We start from the raw sequence: 23,697 nt of genomic DNA on the forward strand, positions 1-23,697 counted from the left end.
TTCAATGAACAGAAATATATTTCAAACAACTGGCAAGGAGTTCCCCATAATTAAACAGTCATTCAATGTAAAAAGCACAATACAGTTTAAAATGCATTAAAACTGACCTTTAAAACATTATGACATGAACTGTTCATTGCATTGTTCATGACTATTACTTATTTTATAAAGTTATTCTTACTTTTGGATGTCTGAGGTATCTTAAGTAATTTGCCACATATCTCAGCTACTCATGAATCAATATGGCACAGCTCAACCTTGTTACATAAATTCAATGTGATTAACAAATTTAAAATGGAAATTATGCTAATTTACATGCATGTCTATGAATCATAGTCTAATGCAAAAATGTTACTAAGAACATGAACATATTCCAGATTTTTGCCAATTGTGAATACACGGGACTCACTACATGAACAAGTCTGATAAGATAAGGACATGATGTGGATGTATACAAATTCTGCAACAGTCTGCAGTAATGCTGAGCTGTTCATGGACATGCTCTACATGGCCAAAACTAGCTAATATAGAGAGAGAAACTGGTAAAATTTTAAATGGAGTCATCTGAATGCCAGGTTGCATTGACTGTGAAGATTAATCTGTGGCCATCCAATACTGTATGTCACATCCTATAAAGTAATACACACACAAAAGTCCTAGAAATAATTCTCCACATTATTATTGACCTTAATTTCTCTACTACCTATTAATAAATGAAAAAAAAATATATGAAAATAAAAAAGTAATAGGTCACAATTCAATGAATGAAACTAAATGCTGCTAAAGTCAGACATAAGAAAAAATTATAAAAGTTATGAAGAAATAGTATGGCAACACTTAATTGATTAAGATAAACTTAGAAATAATCCAGTAGTAATTGCATACTCTAGTAAGTATTTGCCTGTCAATGTTGTCGATACCTGGTCTAATGATCATGCTAGTAAAAAAGGGCTTGGTCAGGGTGATGTCACACCCAACAGGGAGTAGTTCTAATACTGGGTAATACAGCACTCACCATAATTTCCACATTTCTGTTCTGGATCTTTGAATTATGGCAGCACCTGTAAAAGCATGAGGGCATGCTCTTGTCTGGCCATGCTCTTGGCTGGTCTGAGAAAGAGATCTTAATCATGCATTATTTCCTGCATGACATATAGCTGGAGAAGATACACGCATGTACATGTATGAGTACTTGAAAAAAAATCGATATCTGGCAGGAGTTGAGTGACCATCTGTCAAGTGGGTATAACCCACTCTGGTCAGCAGTGCTGTCACAGATATGATGACAGATGACCAGTGAGTTGATCAGGTTTGAGGGAAAATGCCAGAGTTCTACAGTAAGTACAATTGGTAATCCATATATAAATGAATATATATAAAATACAGCAGGATAGAAAAAAATTGTATAAATATAAATACATCTTCTTCCAAAGTTAGATAGCTTAACCTGCAAATATGTACTTAAGTTGACATTCTGAAATGCATTAAGAAATTATAAATAAATACCATTTCATGTAATCAGACATCTATCTGTTCATGTCAGAGACAAATACTATTATTACCTATTAAGACCTTACTATAATAAATAAAAATGTCAGTTAAGAATATGAAATTGGTAATCAGTCCAGGCAACTCTGCAAATGTATTAGTAATGTTCAAATATCAGTAATGTTGACTGCATGCAATGCAACTATAAAATAAATCATGTAGTTACACATGTAAAGAATTGTGTGCCATTGCACTGAAAAAGTTGTAAAACCTTTTTGAATTATTACAAGAAGGCAGGTTCTGTGACAGGTAACTAAATATAAGAGAAAAGAACTGCTGAACTTAATTGTCCATAAGTATTTCTTGTTCCCAGTGCAACATGGCTGAAGTGACACCATACCCTAGTCAGACTGACTGTTGGGGGAGGGGTGTGGGAGTTACTTTGATTTAATAAAGAGCAACAAATACCCTTTCAGAAAAGAAGCTGTTTTACTTCATTACTGTACATTAGATGATGTTCTGCAGAAAAGGAAATTCACACATACTTGAACTGTTACACTTCAGCATCTGTACTCCAGGTTTTCCATAGAGTATTACATGCATGCTTAAAACAAAACACAGATCTGCATTCATAATTCTTCAGTACTCTACACACTGCATTAGAATATTTCATCACCGAATATTATTAATACTCACAGGTTAGTCTGACAGTTAGTCTGACAGTTTATTTCAAAAAGAAAACTCTTTCAGGGACTATAACGTGTATATGTGAAGTGCAGTCAAATACTGGTAAACAAGATTATCCTTCTCTCTTTTACTTGCAGCTGAGGAAGAAATACAATTCTCAACAAGGAAAGAGAAGAGGAGAGAGATGGTGGAATGTTCTGCTTAGAATAACAGGCAGCCGTAAGATATTTATTACTTAACTTACCATCATATAAATTATTATAAATAATTCAGGGTAGTATCTGCAGTTTTTAAAACTAGTTTCAGAGGTAACTCTGCAAACAACTGTTGTTATACCTTTGCAAATGAAAGAAATTCCAAGGAAGACAGGGACAGATCAAGGAAAATGTGCTATACTGTCATTTTTATTTATGACTAACTGCAGTAGTTAGTGATTTCTTTCATTTTGATGACTGTGTATTGTAAAATGTGCTTGAAAAGTGTGGAATTAAAACACAAAACCATGTTAATTTATTACAAATATTCATAAGCACTATTGTTACACATTTGCCAATGTTATATAAGCATTCCCCAATCACTACCCCCAAGTATACACATAAGCACTTCCAATACATAGTTGTACTTCAATAAAGATATTTTCCTCAGTGGTTTATTGACTTGATAACTTGCATTACAACAGTATTGTGTGCATTTATTGTGCTTTTTTCTGTTTTGTCTCTCTTCACCTTTTTTCTCTTTCATTTATTATTCTGCATATGAATTTCTTTTTACTGTGTTGATGTGCTTCTCCATTTCATTTTTTTAAACATGTTCAAACTCCTCAGGAGCTGACTGGGCATATACCTCCCAGGCTAGGAACAGATCAACAATGACCATCCAGGGACATTATCACAGGGTTAGAGTGGAGGTGCCAGTCCTGCAGACATACTACCATGTGGCAACCTGCCAAGCCTCACTGAATGGGGTTGTTGGAGTTTGGTTGAGTACATACTGGAAGAGGCAGTGTACAGAAGAAATATGACAGTCCAAGTCTTTTTTCAGCATGTAGAAAAACTGCTCTCCCAGTTAGTGCTGATCACCGCACCAACACAGGCCTCTACCTACTTAACATCTGGGACCTCCATTGCAACACCATCTGGTAATGGACATGTCTGAGGCTCTGTCAACTCAGTAAACTGCTGGAACTTTCTCAGCCCTTCTTCCTTTGCTGTTTCCCTTACAACGTCTTCCCTATTTCCCATCCAACTACCCTTTTAGGGAAAAAAAAAGTTTGAAAAATAAGGGGTTCAAACTTTCTTGATGTTTCCCCTCTGTGCTCCTCTATTTGTTGTCTACCCTTTTTCAATCTATCTTATCACCCCCTTTCTATTCTTTAATGAAACCATCTTTAAAGAAACCGTCAGAGTATCCACAAAAGGATACCCCTATATGAAAATCCTCTAATCTCATTGCTTTAAAAAAAAAGTTTTAGCTGCTTTGCAGTCAGCAGTTTTTGCTATAATGCTTTAAGCATTACTGTGTTCAGCTGCACTTGCCATGTATGAAAAGACAACCTTTGCACAATTTACACATTTAGAAAAAAATGGCATGATTATAAAAATTGGTTCTCATTTCTGTATTTAATGCAACTATGTTATGCTGACCTTATTTGCATATACGTGTTGTGCGACTGTCTGTGGATGTGCTCTACAAATTTGCACAGCAAAGTCTATGAATACTGCCCTAAAATTGATATGAAAACTTATAATGAATACTATTGCATATTTCTCTACAGCATTCACAATAGTTAGCAGTTTCATTAAATGTTTACTCTAGTTTCTATTTTACACACAGTCATACATCTGCTGATAGAAGTTTCAAAACTTCGAAGACCATATGGCCAAAACCATATGTTACAAATTTTGAAACTTCAAACACTTTGTATTGAGATCCCCATACAGTACAGAATTTGGGATTTGCCATTTTCCTCACTGTGGTGCAATCTCAGATTTGATATATTTATGTAGCAGGGGTGTGGTGGGTGCTTTTTTTTTTTTGCAAGGGCTTTCCCCCTTGCAAAAATGTGAAGATACGTTTTTTTGTATTTTATTGTAGTGTTTTTTATTTTTAATTCAATGGTTCAAAACTTCGAACATATGTTTTTCGAAGTTTTGAATCTTTGATCAACAGATAGGGATCTATATATATATATATATATATATATATATATATATATATATATATATATATAAAATGTGTGTATTTATATACATAGACACACACACACACACACACACACACACACACACACACACACACACAAACACACACACACACACAAACACACACACACACACATTATATGTCTTTCTCTTTCTCTCTCTCTCTCTATATATATATATATATATACATATATACATACATACATATATATATGTATGTATGTATATGTATGTATATATATATATATATATATATATATATATATATAAAGACAGAAAGAGAAATATATATATATATATATATATATATATATATATATATATATATGTGTGTGTGTGTGTGTGTGTGTGTGGGATCTGTACTGATCCCCGAGGAAACTTTTCTGCAAAGCACAAACAGCTGGGCATACTTCTGTGTAATGATTTTTACCGAAAAAGCACTTTTGCGGAAGTATGACTGCAGCTAGAGGGAGTCGAGGGGGGAATGACTGTTGCGGAGATCATACTACAGTGTGGATAAGGGAATATTCCCTTTTCCTCAAAGTAGTGCAATCTCAGAGTGAGAATATTAAAATAGGGCCCTCCAAATGGGGGATGCAGGGTGGCTTGCCCTCCTGCATACAAGTTGATTTATTATTTATTTATTTATTTATTTATTTATTTTTTTTTATTTTACGCACTTTAACAAAATTGCCTTTTCAGTGAAAGTGCTTTCGTTAACGTGTGTTCGGTGATTGTGGATTCAGACTACTGAACTTTCGTTCAATAGTCCTAGATCCATATATGTATATGGGATCAATATCCAGAATCTCTAGGTTGTGGAATTTCGAACGTAGTGAATGGCGATTGTCATACAGTGTGGAACTGGAACTTTGCTGTTCACTCCATGTTAGAATAGTTTGTTGTATGCTTTACTTTTGTTTTTTTTTTTGTTTTGTTTTTTTTAAAGTTTTGAGATTCTGCAATCTCGAGATTCTGGTCCTTGGGATTCAGAGTCTTGGGATTGTGGAATTTTGGTATTCCATAGTGATTATATATATATATATATATATATATATATATATATATATATATATATATATATGTAGAGGGAGAGATTATCAGCATATTTTGTTGCTAGTGTCATTTTAATGTTATTATTATTTTATTCTTGTTACTTTTCTATGAATATATGTTCTCATGTTTAAAAATGGTATTTACTACTTTTGTTTTGGAAGTAATCCTAGAAAAATCAACACACGGGTGAAAAGAGTATGTAACACATGACATACTTGTGTGGATAAAGGATTATCTTTACTTGAAGTTTTACTTGTGTACTTAGAACACTGTTGTGATAATATTAAATTTAATGCTCGACAGAAAGAAAGAAGGAAATCAGGTCAAATGTTCAAACTCTTCAGTAGGGGAAGTACTTGCTATGTGATTCACGCTTTCAGTGCCACCCTTTATTCACACCGTCATTTTTGAATAGCAAAAACAGCTACTTGTGTCATAACATTACAGGTAGTGTTTGATTCAATGAATCTCAGTGAATTTTATATGGCTTTTGAGAATGAAATAATCCAAACACACCTTTGAACAGTATGATTTTTTTATGAAAATATCCCCATCTTTTATATAGGGGACTTCAGCTTGTCCATCTCCCATAGTATAGTAATAAATTCAAAAGATAAAATAACATGGGTTAAGGGGATTACACCCACCCCCATATTCTCATGCCCACAGTGACCTGGAGTTTATTCTAAAACTTCACAAGGTGACCCACTTGATGATGTTCAGGGGGTCAGTATAATTCCTACCCTACAGACCTATGTTTTCCTGCCTCTTACATCAGCAGTTGTTAGTGGATTAGCATAGCCTAGCATCCCAGACATGAAATCCATTTACACATGGTCTGGCCGTGGCTTCATTGCTATTTTATCACTTTTTCATAATGATTTCCATTTCAGATATGCAGGAATAATCTGTACATTGTCAAAGTTAACCTTCTGTTCAATTGCTTCCACAACTGCTTAAAAGAAATGTTTGTGCATTGAAATGGTTCAGAGTTTGAAAATCATATGCAGTCACTGCTAACATAATTTATTTAGGAACTAAAATAATTCTGTCTGATAAATGCATTTGCCTACATACTCTTGCTTTTTCATGGAGAAAAAACATAATGTTATTATGAAGCATTTATTCAATATAGCAAAATCTAAAATCTACCTTAGAAACTTTCTAAAGTTTCAGTTTATTCTTACAGTACTTGATTGAATGCAGAACTATGCCTGTGTTTAGAATAAAAATAAGAATTTCTAAGAAATATTTCCTTGCCCTATGAAAGTCATAAATTGAAATAATTTAACTAGCATGCCACCACTGATACATTTTATTGTCTGCTCTCTGATTTATGATGCAGTTTCAACTTCTGCTGCAAAGACTAATTGGTTTTATTTAAGTAACTTCTTTCTTATCTCTGGTAGAGGCATTGCAATCTTTTGAAGCATGTGGGTATACAAAGTCAGTTTACATAAGGAGTCCTAATTATCACATTAATGTGCAGTGCAGAATCAAAAGCTTTTGAAACTGATAAATGATACTCCAGAGCAAATAAGACATGTTGTATCAAAGGAATTAATTACAGGACAAGAAAAAGCACTTGATTAATTAAACAGCACATGTAATATAGTATATAAATATTAAAGAAACTGCTCAGTAGTTGAATCATGTAAAATAATTCTCTAACCATATTACTCAGTGAGACAGGGTGCATTGTTAAGCTTTCTGATTATAATGATACTTCACTCCATGCCTACAAAATAAATTACATATTCTTGGAATACAAATACATCTGGATGACACTGCTTTATAGATCTTTAATTATTAGTTTTGTCAAGATAACTTGAGCTATCTAAATATTCCAGTACATATGCAATTGTGACAGTTTTTCTTTTTATTTCACTGCTTATTGATCAACAATTTAGCTAAAAGCCTAAGTAAAATCTAAAGGGCATGTAAGAAATCTGCTATTTTTTATTTTTAAAGTATAATTTGTTTTTATGTCTTACTAACCAATTTTTAGTTATAGTCATCAGAAAGGACCATTTTATGCATGTTGGATTTGTATTTCCAAACAATGAAAATATCATATATTGGAATATCCAAAAAGATTACAAGTAACTCAATCAAGTGCTTAAATAAAGAACATTATGTAAATCAACAAAGTTCAGATAGTACTGTATAAGTGTGCAGGCACAACCGGATTGTTAATAATGTAGGAATGTATCCTGAGTTCACCACCACGGTTTCACATTTATTAAGAGCTCTGAATGTAAAAGTACTCAATGTAAAAATACACTCTTTAATTATTCAAAGCAAAAAGCAATAAAAATAAAAATAAACAAGCAAAGGCCTCAAGAATGATAAGTGCTTTCTGCAAAATAACCTTCTTCAGACTGTAGTATTTTGTGGCTTTGCTATAGTAAAATATATTGTTAATAGCCAATCATTTGCTCATAGTAATGACACACCTTCTTTTTAGCCAATTATGTTTCTCCCAACAGGCTGAATCAAATTGGGCTAAGCCCGTACATTTCATCTAATAGTTAAACGTCTATTTTTCAAGACCAGCTTTAAGGGAACCACGGTATTTAAACCTGGATGCCAATTGCCCTTCAAGTTCAAAATTCATTTCATTTCACTTAGTTCAGTATGATTATGAACGTCTACTCCTCTGTTATTAAATGGAAGAAGCTCTATGGCTTTAAAAACAAATTTATAAGTAGAATTAGACATAATATGGATTGCTAGACTGATTTTCAAGTCTTTATGGGAAATGTCCCTTGCATGTCATAATATTCTTTTCTTAAACTGCTGATCAGTCTTCCCTATATAGAAGGCTGTGCAGTCATGGCAGGTAGATTTGAACCCCATACCTATCTAGTTACACTATCTAGAGTACACAGTATCAATAGCAAGTGCCACTGGAAAAGTTTAATGTTAAGTGCGAGGTTGAGCACATTTGAATGGATGACCTCATCAGTGTGTAGCAGGACAATTAGTCTTAAATGTATAAGAAATTGATGTGGGAACCCCCTCTCAGTGTGAATTTTTCTTCTGAGGGTAAGTGTGCACATGTGATGAATGGGTAAAGCCATTTCTACCTGACACCAGACACACACACATGCAGTTGTTTCACAGTATGGAGTATTAAAATAACATTTGTGAAACAGTGGATTGACAACAGATCATTCCTGACTAATTAGCTCAGGATGATTGTTTGCAAATTATAATTGTTTCTTATATCATTCTCAATATTTTGTTATGCTTGTACAATGTGCAATGCAAACTAAAAAATATACAGGTCAGGCATATGAAAGTACACTACTTAATACAACTCAGAATGTAGCTGTGCAAAGATCCCACAACCTGATGCTGGATTCAGACAGCTGCTATTCTGCAATAACGGTATATAGGCATCATCAATAGCTGCTCAAAATACAAAGGAAGACAAATGTCATGTACCAAAACACACACATATTTGAAAGGATTATGGAAACATTCTGTAGCAAGGATGCTTGTGTGTAAGTATACTTCAAAACAGTAATTACACTTAAAAAACCCTGTATAGTGTATATTCAAAACTGTAGCCTGTTCAACATATCGTAACAACTGACTCCTTGTCATGCTATCCATCTGTCTTTACATAGTGCAGTGAGGATAAGCACAGCAGTGTGAGGGGCAGCACACTACAGTGACCAAAGGCAAACACTCTATAGATTTTGCCATAGAATGTGAACTGCTATTTACTTTGAGTTACTATTGCTGCCTGATGCCAGTCATCACTCAAATAACGAGGACAAAGAGTGACGAGACAGAAGGTGGAAGAGAGATAGAGAGAAGGAGAGAGAGAAAGAAGGAGGGAAGGAGACATTTTTTGTTTACAGGCACCTCTGACCATCTTTGTGGTGAGTTTCTCCTAGGTATGTTATCATAATCATTCTGGCACACTGTGTATAATATGTTTTTTCACTGGGGGCTAGCAGGTGTAGGATAGTAGAGAAAGGAATAAAACCTAATTAGGATACAGCTATGTTAATAACATATGTAGCCTAAACTTACACACATAATATTGATAAAAAACATGAAGGAATGTTTTACATACTTTTGGATTCAAACTCTTATTTTATGCACAATGCAATTGGCAGTCCAGAGCATTATCTGAGCACACCACAGAGGAACTAACATTTTATATGGTAAAAATCACACATTTGAAGGGACAATGACAAAAGACTGAAGTAAAGGAGAATGTAGAAGAATGTAGGCATCGGGCTAAATCACATTAATGACAACCGTAATATCGCACATGATGTACATTACATCTAAAAGCCAAGTAAACATATACGAGTAACAACAGTGCTATCAGTCTGTATTTTTATAGCTCAGCACAGTTAAACACATTTATATGATGACAGCCATACTAGTGCAGTCAAAATAAAAATTGTAAGTTTTTAGCACAGGATGTGAAATGATATCTATTGGTTTTACCACTTTACCACTGCTGCACGAAATGCTAAGGTGAAAAACTGAAGGGTTATTTTATGGGTTATCACTGGCCATGTAATTGTGTTTAATTCTATTTTTTCGTCAGATTAAAGGTGCAAAAAGGGGTTTGATAGGATGGTGGTGAAAATGGAGGACATGCAAAGCACAGAACATAGGGGGAGGAATAAAGAATGTGCTGGATATTGGTGGGAGAGTACCATATCTATGTACTTTATCACAAGATAATGTATACTTGTAACAAGAATTTGATGAAGTTGGATAGTCACCACATTAGGGCTGGGAGACAACAACTAAATAATATTGCACGGCCAATTGTCCACCTCAGCAGAAACATAGGTGAAGTGGAAAGCTATATATTGGGTGCAAATTTTTGTGGGACAGGTGCCCATCTTTTTTTTTTGTAGAGCTAGAACTGTTGGGAAATGTGGCTATGAACAAGATGGTTAGGGAGGTAATGTAAGATAGGTAGCAAGTGCAGACATGCAGGACATACAAGACTGACAGGGATAGTAATGCACAAAAAGGCTTGGGGGACACTATAATTGGGGCTAGGTAGGGGACCTCAGAGTTGCATCCATGTCTAGCATGAACACAGTGAGAATCTAGTTATCACCCTCATAACTGTCATTTCTGTCTACTGCCACAGATCTCTGTGTCAGTGCTGGATGAGGCTTCTACTTTGTAATTTGACACATACATTTTTCTTCTGTGCCAAACTGAGAACAAAGGCACCTCTTCATAATGTCCAGCAAAAGACATGTCAGCTCCTGACAGGTGATGAAATCACACCTGCACTAGTACTACTCTCAGAAGTACCACTGCACTTGAACTCAGAACAGAGCTACCTGATGCAATTGGAACAGGTAGTGCAGAAGTTGTAGAGGGAACACTGATAGGTTGGGTCAGCCCCCAGATATGCTGGTGTCTCTGCTGTCTGTCATGGTGCCACCACAGCAATGTGTGAAGTATAGCAGTCCAATACCCGGTTGTCAGTCTAGCTCCCCATGCAGATGGTTATTTGCGTTTCAGCAATGTTTCCACACAGACAAAAAAGAGAAATAGGGTTGGGGGACAGAAAACATATATAATAACACCAATTCCATGACATTTAATATGTCAAAATATAACCAAATTGACACATAGATATGGTAAACTGTGGCACATCCAAGTGTGATATGAAGTCATAAATGTGTCACATTATACATCAATCTCAGTACATATTAGGCAAAAAGATAGGTGACAATGATATATATGGCATATAACTTCCAAGTAAAGGCACCTAGTTACAAAAATGGAAAGTTTAATGTAGTCAATGTCTGCATAAAATAGATTTACTATACTATTCTGTAGTAAAAGTTAATTGCTGCTGCTTAGAATTGAACCCACACATAGCTAAGTTAATTTACACATTTCCTAATGTAGTGATCAAAAGCTACAGGAGCAGATATGTATGCTTGATATATATGTAAGATATGGCTAATCAGCTGTGGGTCTCTAGCTCATATGGACTGATGCCCTGAAATTTGGTAAAACTAACTACATCTCAGGTATATTATAACCCTGCTTGTATTCATACCTGAGCCATACTTACCCCATGCCTCTGTGAGGCATGACAATCATTCTTGATGTATCTGCCTGTCTCTATGTCTTTACAGACCACAACATAGAAAAATAAGAAGCATGATGAAAAAGAGTTTTTGTATGGCCAGGCATCATATTTTATTGGTTGGTGATGCCTCACTATACTTACACAACTCAAGGGTGCTCACAGTTCTAAGGTTTTCCTCCCATTACCTTGGGAGGTCTTGGTTGCACCTCTTCATGTCACTATTCGGGAGATGGCATTGATCACCAGTACATAGTATGCCAGTTGCAGTGGTTACTCCCTTTACCAAGCTACTTCATGCCTCATCCCTGTACTGTCATCCAGTATAGTTCTCCTGCAGAAGCCTATGGCTATAATGCTTTACTAGGAGTGCCATGAATATCCTGGACTCCTCTTGAAACTACCCTTGGTCTCTACAGAAGCAACATCCTCACCTTTGCCTGCCATGACTTCTGAGGGATACCTAGAAATATGGCAGTGAATTGAAACCCATGCACCAGCCTATGGGCAACAAGGGACAACCTTGCACACTGCATTTACTTGGTAGAAACACAAAAATGGGTTGGCAAAGAAGTTGGGCAGGATTACTTCAAACTACACAGCAGGTTCTGACTATGGTAGTAAGATTTAGCCATATGCAATGCTCATTGTATCTACACATGATCCACTGTGGCATTCTCAAATGCTTTTTGATGATATATAAATTATAGTTAACAGTATATATTGCTACCTCTGCCCATACTCCTTATTACTGTAGATGGTAATTATGCATATTGTGACACACTGATATGACATGACATAACATCTGTGATGTTGATAATAATCAGTGTTGGTAAGATATAAAATAGTATAAACTAGGACATAATAGATCGGTAAAACATACACATTTTGACTGATAGCACTTCGTATTTGACTGAAAAGTTGGCTAAAATATTAAATTCTATTTACTAGCTGTTAATGCCACAGGAGAACTAACATTTTGAGTTTGTAAGTTAAGGTATAACAATTTCAACATGCATGGTAATCTAATTATTATAAATCTCTATGTGTTTTATTTTGTTATGTTACTGGGGTTATATGTAGAATCCTGTATTTATTGCTATAAACCAATTTATTATGCATTGATTTGAATGAGTTGAGCAAAACATGTTGGTATAGCAGCCATGCATACTCTACATGGTATAATGTCCTACACACCTAATACTGATATTTGTAAGTCATATTTTTTTCTCAAAACAATTTTGATAATTATACATTTGAAAATATAGTTTAAATTTACTATGGTCATTGTTATGCTCTACATACCTCACACATATTATAGCTGGCATCATTAGCAATCATTGCTAAGAGTTGTAATTGCCATTTGCACTTCATGCTAAATTCCCAATAAAAAGTCTATGACAATACTTATTTTGACTTATCACTAAAATTACTGATAAATTGGATTTGATCGTTGCATTAACGCTGCTGTTCCTCCAAGCTTACTACAGTAACACCTTGAACCACAGAGAAGGTAACATGTTTATTTTTGGAATGCCGACAGAAGTGCACCAGTGCTTGTCTTATTTGTGGTATTAACAGCAGATCACATTATTATTAATATTATTTTTTTATTTTTGCCTTTAGAGGTGAACTGCTGCTTACTGCTAGCAACCACTAACAGGTTAACAATGAGCAATGCTATGCTTCTCGCAAAGACAGAAAAAAAAAAACAAGAACCCAAGAACTGTGTTATCACCCTGACAAATGTAATACTGTTAACAGTGTTTGCTGCATGATCATTTGCATTTATGTTACACATCATCATCATGCAATCAAGTATTTACTCTTCTAGAGGAAGAGGCTACACAGGAGATGACATACACTCATTTTGAACACAGTATTTACAAGTCAGAAGTACAACTTTTTAAAGGAAATGTATCACTGTCATGATTACTACTTAGGATATATTAAAGTGTTCTGGATTAATTATTCAAATTTTTCATTCATTGTATTACTGATTTTATTTTCACACAACTTAGTAAATTTTTATTTTATTTTATTATATGTATGAAAATGTATTATTATTAATACTAACATTTCACGTTACAACAAAAAAACATTTTTGTAATGGTGAGTAGTACATTCAAAATATCAAAAACTGGAATCAAACCCTGCATTACTGTTGCTGTTACTCATATCTTTGAATATTAACATGTTGAGCAATAAAAACATTTGCATATTGGGTGTTTTTGAGAATCACTACTAATAATTTTTAAATTATACATATGCATGTGTATTTTACATTAACTATGATCATTGATATGCTTAACCCAGTTCACAGAGAGTGTAGTTTACTTATTTAGAATTCATTACAGAGTTGTATTTCCCGGTAACTCTTGAAAGTTTTACTTGTTGCTCATATCCTAATAAAACATCTGTGGCAATTGTTATTCTGATCCCCTTAGGAAAATTGTCTGCAATCTAGATTCAAATCCTGCATTACCTCTGCTGTTGCTCACAACTTAGCACATTAACACTTTAAAATACAGAGAAAGCTAAATAAAAATCTTCACTCAGTACTGTGCAAAGTTCAGAACCATAGAGCACTGGCATCAGTCTCATTTGTACTACTGATTGCAGCCAAAATTAAAATTTTGAGTTTTGAGTTTTTTACTTGGAAAGTAAACTGCCATTCACCTCTTGTGGCCACTCTCATTCACTGATGTACAATTTCAAGCTTTGTGGAATGGCAGAAGCTAAACAAAATTAAAAATATCTTGGTATTTTTTCTCAATTCTGAGGTCTAGTATCATACAGTCTGGATATTAAAGATCCCTAATTTCACAGAGACACCATTTTTCTCTATATTTGAACATTGAAATTATGGCATTAACATGAAACATTGAGAAGATTAGCAGTGTTGGCCACATATAAAGAGGTATTTATGAGGCAGAGAAGTATTAGCACATATGCTTAATCTCTGAAATTATAACAATTTACATTTATGGAGCATGATAGCCATTTTCTCAAAGGTGACCCTTCTCATTACACAGTAGATGTCTAGATGAATGTGACAATTGCACCATTTAACCTAAGAAATCATATTGCAGTTAAAACAAATAAATGTACCACAAGGGTGTGTTCTTCCCCTTCTTTTGTGAGAAATACTCTTTTTTGATATGTGTGTGAAATTGGTGCATTATAAGCTGCAGTTATTTTGAACTTTTCAGAGTGGATGTTTAAATTTTGTGTATATCATATTGCTTATAAGTACTTAGTACTCAGCTGCTTCTTAAGCAAATATTCATAAAGTTGGCTATAAACATCATCTCCTAACTGTCACTGTTACCTCAAATTTATTTTGCAAGTTTATACTCCCTAACACACCCTTTGCAAGTGTAAAATGAAGTGGCAGAAGTGTTAAACACTTCTTTTTATATACTATTGCTAATATGTCACAACAGCTTGCCCCATTTCTCAATATCCATTTTTGCACTGCTAGAGAGTACATGCAGCATCTTGTAGGTCTTCACACCATGTTTACTCATCCAACACTTTGAGCAGATTGAGTGAGTCATGAATGATAATGAGCTGACACCTGACTTACATATTCACCATGTCCAGAGGAGCTAATCTGCACTATATAAGCACAATCTGGGGCTAAGGAACTTGTATCATAGGAGGAAAAACTGCTTGGTTTCACCAACTTCAGATACTGCTGTTTGACTGTGGCAATCACATTACTTTTTGTGAACTTTACTACAAATTTTATCAAGGTATGTGATGGTTTATAACAAATACTTACACAATAATGACTTTTTTTTCCGATAATATTGAGTGGTGTCTGTACTTAGCCTATCTGTGTTGCTATAGAAGGTACATTATTTGTTATTGGAGGGATTCTCATGTAATGCTATGTGCCTTTATAGCAACATTTCTCTGAGGATGTGAGCATATTTTAGAAATTATATTAGAACTAGTGATTTGAAATAAACATTTTAGACAAATTTCTGTGTTAAGCCTGTTATATATTCCTGACATAAAAAATGTTATCCCATGAGCAGGTTGTGTCCTTCACATATGCGTTTGCCTGTTTTATGTTTTGGAGAATTGCTGTTTCAAGGGGGATCTATGATTTTCTTTATTTAACTCTGTGTTATATACAATTTTCAAATTTGAATTTGTAAGGGGATTTATTGGTTGCTATTAGAAAGGTTTATTGGCTTGAATTACATACAAAATCTTGTTCTACCAACATGTCCTTAGAAAACTGACAACAGATGTCTGAATATAGAAAACACATTTTTTTTTTATTTTATAAACTTGATTCATTGGCAATGGTGGTATATACTCTGGATTAACACATTTCTTCATCCTTGTTCAGATCTGTTATGATGGGTGGGATTGCACTTGTGTATTAAATGTGTGTATTCAAATAGATAATTTATATACATGCTTTTAGTGATGCCTGCATAAATGCATATTTGTTTTCTAACCAGTCGCTGCTTCTTTGCTTGATGCATAATTGTTTTACTCCCATACAAGGATATGTCAACAAAAAAATCTGTGCCACATAAACCTGCATTCTGAGATACTGAGAATGAGGTTATAGTAAAGGCCCTCAGTCAATATGGATCATGCCTCTTACAGAAAGTCTTAACTGACACGCCCTTCTCTAACCATATGTGGAGGCAGGTGTTTAATGTTGTGCATGCTGTGGCTGATCAAGGCCATGACAACAATGCCAGCAGACATCAGGCCAGTGACATTATTACCAAGGCCAAAGAAAGAACCAGTCCTACAACAAAGGAAAAGAAGGCTACTTGTGATGGTACTACTAATGAACTACCACTCACCATTGAGATGGAGGAGTAGCTGTCCACAGTAATAGATCCAGACAGCACATGGGTGCAGAGGTGAAAGATGACCAAAGGGTATCTTCTTCTGATGCTACAGGTATGCACTATATATATATATATATATATATATATATATATATATATATATATATATATATATAGCCCGGTCAACAAATGTAAAATAAATAAATAAATAAATATATATATATATATATATATATATATATATATATATATATATATATATATATATATATATATATAGAGAGAGAGAAAGAGAGAAATATATATATATATATATATATATATATATATATATATATATATATATAAAATTTCATATATATATTTTTTTTTTTTTCAGGATTTCAGTATTTCAAGATTACATAGTGGACCCATATACAGATAGATAGATATATGTGAGAGAATAGTTATATTGTATAAAATCTTATTTAGAATTCTAAATGGGGTTTGTGTTTCATGTGTATTTTCTGTTTAATGCTTATTTATTTGCTTATTTTTCATTTGTTTACCGGCAAGGTCCGATTGGACTGAGCTGTCCGTTTTCAGTGGAGGCCCGGGAAGAAAAGCTCCAGAACAATTGCTAACATACTATACATAAGATATTTAGACATTCAGTTATAAAAATATAGCATACAATAACATATGATTGCATAAGATATTTACATAAGAATAGTGTTTAGACATACAATTAAAAGTATAGCAGGTAGTAACATTTGATTGTTGTTCATAGAGTATAGTTAGTAGAGATAATCTTAAAGATGTACTGAAGATAAGACACAAAAGGAAAACTAAGAAAGGAGGAGAATATAGACAAGTTCATATGAGGTGCATTGACATTTTTATTTATTTTATTTATTTATTTTACATTTTATTTTACATTTATTGACCAGGCTAGTCCAACTGGATATATGTCCATTTTCAGTAGAGGCCCTGGGAGATAAGCTCCACTAAACAGATAATAGCAACATCAGGTACAATACAATTTTAAGACTAGAATGCAATTTTAAGGGAAAGCTTTTCAACTTAGTTTAGGGGAGAGTTAGTGGATATAGATGGGGCAGTGGCAAGTAGGCAACAGTAAGTTGGTAAGTAATATGTGATAATATATAGTGCATCTGTGGGAATTTTAAATAGGTTTGATAGTGGGTAGGAGAAAGGAGTTACAATATGTCAACCAGGTGCTAAGCAGTTGCATGTCCAGGAGTTGTTTAGGTGTTAAATAAGCTGTTTTTTGAAGATGGTTTTATTAGGTTGCACCCTGATTTGTAGTGGTAGGGAGTCAAGTCTTGGCAATGTTGCTAGAATACTGGGAGTCACCAGAGCTGTAATGGCTTTTGGAGATTGCGATTAGTGCCTTTTCTAGTGGCTCTGAGTTCTCAGTTATTGGAGTAGGGGATGATCAGGTTTTGTAAGACTGGGGTTTTGTCAGGTTGGTACAGTATTTGGTGAGCTAGAAGAAGTTGATTTAGAGCTAAGGTGTTAGGGAGTTCAAGCCAGGAAACCTGTTTAAGGGCCTGACAGTGGTAGGTGTGGTAGGAGTTTGTGGTGAATTTTGTTTTACCATACTGAAAGCTTGTTTAAATCACTCTTGTTTAGATTAATTAAGACAGGAGAAGCATACAGTAAGGTACAGAGAAGATGGGTATGAGCTAGGGTAACTTTACTATTGCTGGTTAGGAAGGTTTTACATCTGTAAAGAGTACCTTTTTTTTTTTTTTTTTTGATTTTGGTTATTGTATGAGATATGTCAAATTTCATATTATTGTCAATAACGAACCCTAGTAATTTGGTTTGTGTGACGGGGAGATAGGGGTATTATCTAATGTAGAAACAGAGAACAGGGGAGTAGGTGCTACTACTTTGGCAGGATGAGAGAGCATAAGTTAAGTCTTTTTAGGATTTAGTATTAGCTGGGAGGGTTTTAGCCAGGTTTTGATGGATGTAAAGGCTTCTTGGGTCTTGATTTGAAGTTTTTGGTGGGTGGGGGCAGAGCAAATTAAGGTGGAGTCATCAACGTATTGAACCAGGTTTGCTAGTGGGGTAGCTTTGTGAAGATTATTTGTAAATATAGTGAAAAGTAGGGTTTATAGGATTGTTCCTTGGGGTACTCCTAGTTTTACAGGAAGTAGGGGGAAAGGGAGTTTTTCCATTGAACAGCTTGTTGTCATTGGGAGAGATAGTCCTGAAGCCATAACAGAGTAGGGGTAGTTAGTTTTAATTCTAAGAGTGATGTTATTAGTTTTATATGAGAGACTGTATCAAACGCCTTTGATAATTCAAGGAAAATTGCAGACACTAGTTGGTCGCTGTTGTATTGCATATTTAGTAGGTTACTAAATGGATGAGTGCAGTGATTGTGCTATGTTTGAGGTGGAATCCGTGTTGAGTTTCAGTAAAAAGATTGTTGGAGAGGAGATGTGTTAGGACATAGGTGTGGATACATTTTTCAATTATTTTTGCCATTGGGGAAAGTATAGCTTTATGGAAACAGTTTCTTAGGTCAGTGGAGTTGCCCCCTTTGTGATTTTCCAGAAAAGTGGCACCTTTTGTTCTGAGATTGATCTGTTAATGATTCTAGAGACAGGGTAGGAAATGGCTTTGGCAGCTATTTGTAGGAATTTGGTGGGTAGTTTGTCTACTGCTAAGGTGGTGGGTTTAAGTTTGGTTAGGTGTCTATAGATTGTGTAAGTTGGTACAAGTTGAAGGGTGAAGGAGTTAACGTTATTTGATGGGTTATATAGTAGAGCTGGGGTTAAAGAGTGTGGGTCTGTTGACAGCTTTAATATACAATTGGTAAAGAACTCATTGAATTAGGTGGCTGTGTTCGTAGAGGTGGTGTCTATGTTTGGATGAGGAGATGGTGATTTACCTGGTTGGAGAATACTGTTTATAGCAGCCCAGAACTTTTGTGGGTGGTATTATGCATAGATTGAATTTCACTATAGTATTTTTATTTATCTAGTCTGATTTGCTTTTTACAGTGTTTCTCAGTTATAAGAATGTTTGCCTATTAGGAGTAGTTTTGTTTTTGCGCCAGGTGTCCCATGCTTTGTCCCTTTATTTCATAAGTCACCTACTGCTCTTGGTAAGCCATGGGGCATAAATGGTTTTAGTGCGGATCTGTCTTGGTGGAGCAAATTGCTTGAGAAGGTCTAAGAAGATGGTGTTGAAATACTCAACTGCTTCATCTAAAGGACGTGTTAAAAGAGGGGACCAGTTAGACTGTTTAAGGGCTGTATTAAGGTCATCAGCCTTGAAGTTTTTAGTGTATCTGATGTGTTTAAGAGAGCTAGTTCTAGTGAGTTTAGTTTGGTCTTTGATGAAGAAGGTTGTGAGGTGGTCTCTTAGAATATCGGGTGGAGTACCAAAATTATGGGTGGAAGATGGACCATTGGTGAGAATCCAGTTTAGTATTGATTCTTTTTTTGTGGTTTTGTCTACCCTAGTAGGGGGTTATATAAGCTGTGAGAATCCATAAAGGTTAATATGATTTGCTGGGTGGGGTGATTTAAGTGAGGTCCAATCAATATTGAAGTCGCCTAGTATAATGGTTTCATGGGGGGGGGTTCTGATGTCCATTGGAGAAGAGATTCTAGGGTCTTGATGTTATCTCCTGGAGGGATATATGATCCTAAGATATTTAGCAGTTTTTGTGCATTTATTCTTACCTTAGCAAGTAGGATCTCTGCATTATTAAATGCAGGGATTTCTATGTTAAATAGTTCAACATTGATGTTGTTCTGTATAGGAGAGTGACTACACCTCCTCTTTTAGCTGTACGGTCTTTTCATAGTATGCTATAACCAGGGGGAAGTACTTCATTTTTAATGTGTGGTTTAAGCCATGTTTCTGTGAGGAAGATAATGCCAGATAAGTATAATGCTATGGTTGCATGGAGCTTAGTGGTTTTATTTAGGATGCTTCTTATGTTATGATTTATTATTAGCATACCGGATTATCTCTTAAGTAGGCTAGTATTAGTTCTAGGCTGATTCTGGTGATTTGTAGGACTTGTTATTGGACCTGGGTTGGGGTTGATATCAGCACTGCATAGTAGGTGAGAGGCAATGTTTCCTATGGTTTGTAGGTATTTGGAGAAGGCTAAGTCACACTGTATGGATACCCTAGACTTGCTTTGATAATGGAGGAGTTTGTAGTAGTGTTGGTCATAGGTGGTGTTGTTAAAGAGTGAGGGTGATATGAGAAAGGGGTAGTTAATAAATGTTGGAAGTGAGGATGAGGTGGGGTGACTTGTGTTAGGGATTGTAAAGTTGTTCAAGTAGGGTGAGGTTAGATGGGCTATAATGGTGAGTGCTAATGTTAGAATTATTTGATGGAAGTACATGTTTGGTTTGTCAGAAGCGGTAGGAGTGTATAGAGATAACCCTGTGGAATGTGTAGGGGTCCTGATAGTATATAGTTAGGATGGATTGTAGCAACTTTGAGAGTGGGGAGGTACTATGTGTAGAGTGTGTAATATGAGATCAAAGGAGGGGGAGGGGTGTTGGTGGTTTGTGTGATTGGCTAAGGGATAGGATAGGTGTGGGTATGGTAAGGTTAGGTATAAAGCAAATGAGCTAGGGGTGTGTGGGAAAGGGGGTATGGTAGAGTAGCAGAACTAGCACGAGTGAAGTGATGGGGAGTGGAGCAGGCAGAGCCCTACCTAGGAGTTAAGAGCCGGAAAAAAAAGTATCAGGTGTCTAACTAAATAATGAAGGTAAGCAGCGTTTACCTTAATGGCAGGGATTATGCCACTTAATGTGTTCTACTATTTATTCACAGTTACTGGAAAAATAACTGCTTTGAAGGGTCTTGGGTGACTTTACAGTAGACAGTAATGTTGGAGAATTTAAATAACTGTAGAGTACTATCCTGCTTACAAGATGAGCTGCTTATCTGGGCTAAGATTCAGTTGCTTGGTGGTGTTCTGCTGCCAGCTAGTGGTAGTTAGTTGCAATCACAGGGATTGGAAAAGGGGGGAGTGAGACCTTGCAAGTGTGCATGCCAAGCCAATATAATAAAATTAAGTAACAGCAGTAAGAACTAGATGCAGAAATTAGTTAACAGGGAATACACCTACATAAGAATATCTCAGAGGGTATTCCTTCTGCAGTGTATCTGTCTAGACACATTTGGCACAGAGGCCCCATGACCACTTGCAAATGGCATGCACTTACAAATTTTTAGTTGTATTCATTTATACTTTGTATTTTGAAGTCTACCTCAGTTGCATTTTAATTGTACTTCCATGTATTATAGCTTACCTCAGGGTTACATAGCAGAAGTCTGATCAGTTTTTCTTATAACTCTCTTTTTGTTGTGTTTTATTGCTGTATTCACAGCTGAACAAGTCACTAGCACTGTGGAGTGTGTACCATCTAATGTCAGTGGATCAGTAGCCTCTAATGACATTGGTGGTGATGAAGAGGCATACCCTGCAGTTGCAAAAGGTCAGTCTGACATTGAGGTTGTGGCTCCCTCATCCCCTGCCAAGAGTTGATGCATACCCATGACATGGAGTCATCTGAGATAGGACAGGTACAGAGTGACATGGCTGATCAAGGTAGTGTGCTTATTTCAGATGCAGAGCTGGCAGAGTCTTTGCCTAGTCATCTTGAGGGTGAAGTAAGACACAGGGATCTCGGTAGAGGTGGTTGGAGAAGGCATGTTTTCTGGCCTCACCCAATGTTTCTTTGCCTGTAGATGCCACACCACCTGGACTACTCCTCTGGTGCAATTGTTCAGCTTGTGTGACATCACTTCCAGTTGGTATCACACTTCCGGTTTGTGAGTTCAGACGGGGAGGTACTGAGCTAGTATCGGGATGCCTACCACCTCCAATTACCAATGCAGAAGCAGAAGCAGAAGGTTGAATAATGGCAGGAACAGAAGGAATGGCATCCACTCTAGTCTGTAACTGGCTCACAGGTTGAGATAATTGTTCTATTAACTGTGTCAAATACCCCACTCCATCCTGGAAGTGATGTCACATGAGTTGAACAATTGCACCAGAGGAGTAGTCATGGTGGGGAAAGGGCGCCGAATGGCAGAGAACCTACAGGTTCAACAGCTTCAGCATCAGGTTCAACAATTCTACCTGTTTTTTCCAACAATCAGCCAGGTAGTGTCAACCTTACTAACAATATAATAACTGACAAATGACTTAATATGAGAACTTCTACAGGATTTAATACCATGAAAGATTTGCCAACTTTTACTCAGTGGTTGGAAATGCCAATTCCTTTATTCCATTCGCAACACAACCAATCAACACCTTCTGAAACAGACGACTCAGGTAACATAGTTTCATTATTGCAAGACCTTGACAAAAAACTTTTCAAATATAAACAACTTTCTTTAGAAGTTACTTACTTACGTCAATGTGTCAATGAAAACATTGTTCCCAAGGGCTTGCGTGCTGCCCACCAATACCCTACGGGGTTAGAGCCAGGTTCATTGTTTCATAAAGAACTTATTGAGTTGTTTAACATTCAGGGACTTGCCCTGTTGAACATGATGATTAAACATTATGAGACTTCTATTAACCTTTTACAACAAGAAGCTACTAGCTTAGATGCTGCTATTAAGGGTCATGTAAACTTTTCAAGATATGCTTTTGATTACAACAGAATGTTTGACAGTATAGACCAACAAATGATTAAATTTAGAGAAATTAAAGTAAAAAAACTAGCTAGAGACTGTAAAGCATATGGTGAGGGGAATACTTACCCCCCACCCCCAAGTTCACAAGTAGAAAAATCCAGCAATGCTGCTATGAATGTATTTGTGTGTAACACAACAAATAGAAATGAATTAACACATGGTCTATCTGTCTCAAATGATAGTAGTGCACTTCCATCAGGTGAGGGACCTATGTTACCCCAACAGACAATTGTGAACAATACATCAGCTAACGCCCAAAATTTTCAGCATCAAGCCAACCAATACAATCTGAGATCAAAGAACAAGAAATCTCATTCCAACAACAACTACAAAGGGAAGAATTGGAAATGCAGGAGATGATACCACCTCTTATTGCACCAGCTTCCCAGACAACTAATGCTGCAGATTTTGGACTAAGGAACATCTTTATGAATAATGATAAAGATTTTAAAATTTACAATTTTTCTGATGTTACTATAGATCAACCATTGGTGGAACTATTGGCCAAGGGGTACACTTTCGTCCCCACAAGAAAAGCAGACTTAGTTAAAACTTTAATTGATTTAAAATTATTTGTGCATAAACTCAATTTGTCTATGCTTTTTGTTGACAATATTATGGTTCAGTCTAGTGCATTACA

The sequence above is a fragment of the Protopterus annectens genome, chromosome 3.part0 (assembly GCF_019279795.1).
Source record: "Protopterus annectens isolate FY-2018-M chromosome 3.part0, PAN1.0, whole genome shotgun sequence".
NCBI lineage: Eukaryota > Metazoa > Chordata > Ceratodontiformes > Protopteridae > Protopterus > Protopterus annectens.